The following is a 5,470-nucleotide window of genomic DNA, read 5'->3' on the forward strand; positions in this document are numbered from 1 at the left end:
AGGTAAGCCCGAATAAGAATAAATATTATTCTGAATCACATGGAGATGTGAATCCACGGCTAGCAGTATCCCTGAACCATTGAGGAACTACAAAAAAAGAAGAAGAAAAAGACAACAGTTTTTCACCGTTGTCGTAGGTCAAATAAAACCGTTGTTAAAGGCCATGTGGTTAAAGGGTGTGCTCAAAGACAACGATGAAAAACCGTTGTCGTAGCTACAATGAAAAACCGTCGCAAATTAATTAGCGATGAAAATCATGAAACCGTCGCTAAAATTAGCGACGGTTTTCATTAAAATTAGTGATGGTTTGGCATGATTTTCGTCGCTTATTTTTTGAGTAAAATAAAAAAAATTACTTTTGATAATTTAATAAATATAAAAAAAAAAACTTACAATCTTACTAACAATATTCTTGATCTTAATTAATACTTAAAAATTTACCAAAAATTAAAGCGAAAAAATTTACCCTAAATCGAAACTAAAATCGTGTAAGGGAGAAAAATTTTAAGTGTTGTGAAATGGTGTGGAGGAAAATGGACCGAAAATGCGTATATTTATAGACAGTTTGCGACAGTTTTTGGTGTAGCGACAGTAATTTCATAGACCGTTGCTATTAGCGACAGTTAAACAAACATTGTCGCTATTAGCGACGGTTGTTAAAACTGTCGCTATCATTGACGGTTATTTATCAAACTGTCGCTAATTTAAAATTTGCGACGGTTTTAAGCATAAAACCGTCGCTAATTAAAAAATTACGACTGTTTTGCTTAAAACCGTTTGCTAAAGTTAGCGATGGTTATGCGAAACCGTCGCAATTTTTAAAAAACCATTGTGTCGTAGATATATCAAAGACAACGGTTTTAAAGAGACTATTATCTATGAGCGGATTTTTTTAGGCTATGACAACGGTTTTAATAACCGTTGTTAAAAGTAAAAACTCAACGGTTTTAATAAAAACCGTTGTCTTTGATATGTTGTTGAATGTGCATTTTCTTGTAGTGAGGGTCACACAAGTATCAGACTTTGTGTTCCTGTTGAGATAGTCAAATTTCAAGGAGTTGGAATTTGGCAGCTATAATTTGATGGAGATCAAATATGAAGCTTATAAAGAGGTTTATAAGCTGATTCAATAGAATGACAGAAATGAAAGTTATCATGATTGCTAATTAAGGAAAGAGAGTGGAACTGCCTGTTTGGTGAAGGAGTTCACTAAAACTGATAGTTGTCCAATATAGTAAGTGAAAATTTTGGCCTTCGAAATTTTCGGTTTTCATTATATGACCGAGACTTGTATCTTTGATATATCGGCGATCTCGGATCGTCGATTGGGGTTAAAATGAGTTTAGAATCATTTATTTAGTGAATTGAGAATTTACTAATTAAATGATTGTGCTATTAGTGGTGACTACTAACATACACAAATTCTCATAAATGTTCTATAGGAGTCTAAAAATAAATTAACTAAATAGTTAATTTTATAAATTAAATAATTTAATTTAATTAATGTACATATACATTTATATATTTTATATAGTGATATAAAATATGTGTATATGATATTAATATATTATGTATTATTAAAAGTTAATAAATATATTATATATTAGTTATATTGGAGTTTTAATATAATGATATATATTGAGTCTTTGTGGGAGATGAACTCCTAATAGGATTAGGAGTCAACCTCTATATATGCACCATATGGGGTTAAAAATAAAAGGAAAGTTTTGCACACAATATTGCAAAAAAAAAAAAAACACAAAGGAAAATTCCTTTTTCTCCCTCATCTTGAAGCTCACGGCCAAGTTAAAATTGGAAGCAAAATATTTCATATAATAAATTTTGGATTATTGAATTAATTAGCTCCAATAAACATTGATTAAGAAGCAATAAATCCTTCCACCTAAAAATGCTCTCGGCCAATACAAGAAGGATTGGGGAAAATTTCAGCCAAGTGAATTCCTTCCACTTTCGCGCCTCTGCCGCTGCATCAACTCTGAATTTTGGAAATTCGGAGGCTATAGTCTGAACGCTCAAATCGCTTGCTATTTCTAGTGTAATCCAAGCGAGGAAGACAGTCTTCGATCGTGGACCTAATTAGGCAATCAAGGTTGAAGAGCCGTTCGTAGAAATATACAATAAAGGCTATCTTCGCTTAAAAATCGGAATAGTTTGGAGTCCATCGTTTAATACGCGAAGGTTTAACTCTAAACACCATATGTATGGTTTTAAACACACAACGCCCAAGAAAAAAAATTTTAAACTTCCGCTGCGTCTTGGGTGCGAGAACTCTATGTCCCAACACAATGAGCTTCTCGAAGAAGCTTTAATCTTAAATCTTAAATCTTAAATCTTAAATCTATGACATCACAAACAACTAGAAATCCATTCAACCTCAAAGAACCTTTGACAAAGATTTGAAAACCGGAAGTATGTCCATTAAGAACTAACTCGTTTGACTTCTAAATGCGAGCATATGTCCTTTGAGACTAAAAAAACATGAGCAATATGTTAGAGGAGGTGTCCAACGAACCAACTTGTGGCTTGAGCTTTATTGACTTTTATGTAAAAATAATCTTTATTTTAATAATATTTTACGGTTTTATCCAATTTATGACAACTGCTGTATCTGTATACCCATGCAAGTTGTATAGATAAAGTCTTTGAATATACAATATGCATTATTAAGTCTGCTTCGCAACGTAAGATCATGGAACTTATTATGAAGATGCAACATATTCTAAACAAGTTCCTGGTCGAATCAGCTGCCTAAAATAAGGATACATGTTGTTTGAGCTTGAGACTAATATATGTGATGTAAACGTCACGTTTCATTGTAAGGATATAGAGATTTCTGTTCATACATATAAGTGATAATTTGATGATGCACTGAACAATCCTCTCTCGTAATTTCCAAATTGTTATCACTTGTTGAGTAGAAAATCTATGGTTATGGTTATACAACAATTTGACCTGAGACAACATGGAGGCTCTGCATACTAGCACTGCACTTTGATTTTTTTTCCAACTCCATTGAGGGTCATCAGGTGGCAAGCTTGGGTGTTGTTTCTAAATATGTAGGAACAAATGCATTGTAGTCGGGGATTCATTGTTTGCCTATGGGTGAAGAAATCTTTTATAAACTGATGAGTTAATAATGCAAGGAGTCTCTGGCTAGAGCAAGACATGTGCTTTAGGGAAATGTGTTTTCTTAGTTGCATATACTATGTCACTGTTATTACTCAAAGATATATCACATCGTTATAAAATTATTTTTCAACTCTCGATTTAACAATGGTTGTAGATTTATATGAGTTGAAAACACTGTACTATAAGATAACCATAACTAAGGTTCTTGTAGGTACTATCAGTGACACCTAGGATATCATGAGGTGATTCTACTAGACACTCTTATCATGATCTGATGGGTGCGATCAGTCTTGAGTTCTAACATTTTTGATCAAGGGATTGATGAAAAATGGGGCTAATTAGGGTAAGATTGGATAAGAATAAATGTTATTCTGAACAATTGAGTGACAAATAAGTATTGGATTTTGTGTTCTCATTGAGATAGTCATATTCAAGGAGTTGAATTTGGTGACTATAGTTTCATGAAGACCAAAGAGATTTATTATAAAGAAGTGTATAAGTGGAATTCATGTAATAGAAGTTGAGAAAGTTAGCTTAATTGCAAATTAAGTGACGAGAGTGAAACTGCATATTTTAGTGAAAGAGTTCACAAAACTGGCAGCTGAAAAAATGGGTCTATGGAAATTTTGTCCTTCGAAATTTTCAATTTTCATTATATGAACAAGATTTGTACCATCGATAAATCGGCGAAGTCTGATCATTTATCGAGGTTATAATGAGTTCACAATTATTTAATCTACTAATTAAATAATAATGTTAGTAGTGGTGACTACTACATGTCCATATTTCTCATGTACTAAAACATATATATATATATACACACACACACACACACACACACACACACACAAATATATGGAGATGTATATATATCATGGATTATCAAGAGTTTAATTGACATGATATATATACACGAGAATTTTAATTGATAAAAATAAAGAAATCCTGATGAGATTGAGATTAAGAATTCTAGTAGCATTGAGTTAGTGTATTTTTATTAATATGTTATCAAATGTTGATAACATTTAAAATAACCATGAAAGAAAAATACACAAAAATCGGCCACCTTATATTTTGTGGAACAAAATTTGGCCACCCTATTCCACCGCGCTGCCGCCCTGACTCCGTCGGATTTTTGAAATTTCGGCGATCCAATCTCGATGCTAAATCGTTTAAATCTCTAGTGCGATCTAAACGAAGAACCCAGTCTCTGATCGCAAACCTTATTTGACGATCGAAGAAGGAGAGAGATTCGTTCGTAGAGATTTATAAGAAGGATCAAATCCACTAATCCCGGACTCGTTCGGTGTCCAATGTTAAATACACAAAGGTAAACACATCTAAACAATCTATGAATATTTTAAATCATACGATGCCTAATGAAAATTTTGAACGTCAAAAAAAAATTTCTAACTTCCGTCGTACCTTGGGTGCAAAAAAAAAAGTAATCCAACACAATCAACTTGGGCTCAACATGAAATACGACGACACTAAATGGCTCATCACTAAGCATGAAATTCCAACCTAAAATGCAAATATCCTCATGCACATGAGTTAATTCAAAGTTAATATAAAACAAAATCGTGAATCTTCCGACTAACTGTGGTTTGCAGTAACATTCAAGGTACCCTGTTGATACTATATCTCATAATCATATTCCTTAATTGTTGGTGAATTGTTCTTTCGCATCCAAGAACGAAACGAAATTTAAAATTTTTATAAATATTTTGTCAGAAAAAATCTCTTGGATGTCGTATGGATCATGTGGGGACCCGAACCAAATTCATATTTTTAATCACTATTAAGATCTAATCTAGCAATTAAAAAAATGTGGGACATAAAATTTTTTTTTAAATTACATGAGTGCGCAACAATGAAATAAATCTTATTTCAAATATAAGATTCATATCCAGGTCTACGGTACAAGTCCTGTACAAAAGTGATTCATAGTAACTACTGTTCATTTACTACATGTCAAGTAATGTAACAGATTCACTTCTAAGTCCGGATCTCCACGCTAATCTTGACTCTCTCTTATCCTCTTCCTGACGTTAATCTTGTCCCACCTGTTGTCATGCACACATACAAACAAGACAACAGCCGGATAACTCCGGTGAGATATCATCCCAGTATAAACAATGACTCAATGCAATGCATAAAATCATATACAAAAGCATAAACCATGTATCACAAAACATAAATAATAAGTTATGACACATTAATAAATACAGATAAAACTCTTTAACTCGTCATCTCAGACTCGACTAATATCTAATTTAGGGATCCCAGTTTCTGGACATTGACACATATATCGAATCTT

This window comes from Primulina huaijiensis, chromosome 16 (genome assembly GCF_012295235.1).
Source record: "Primulina huaijiensis isolate GDHJ02 chromosome 16, ASM1229523v2, whole genome shotgun sequence".
NCBI classification, from domain to species: domain Eukaryota; kingdom Viridiplantae; phylum Streptophyta; class Magnoliopsida; order Lamiales; family Gesneriaceae; genus Primulina; species Primulina huaijiensis.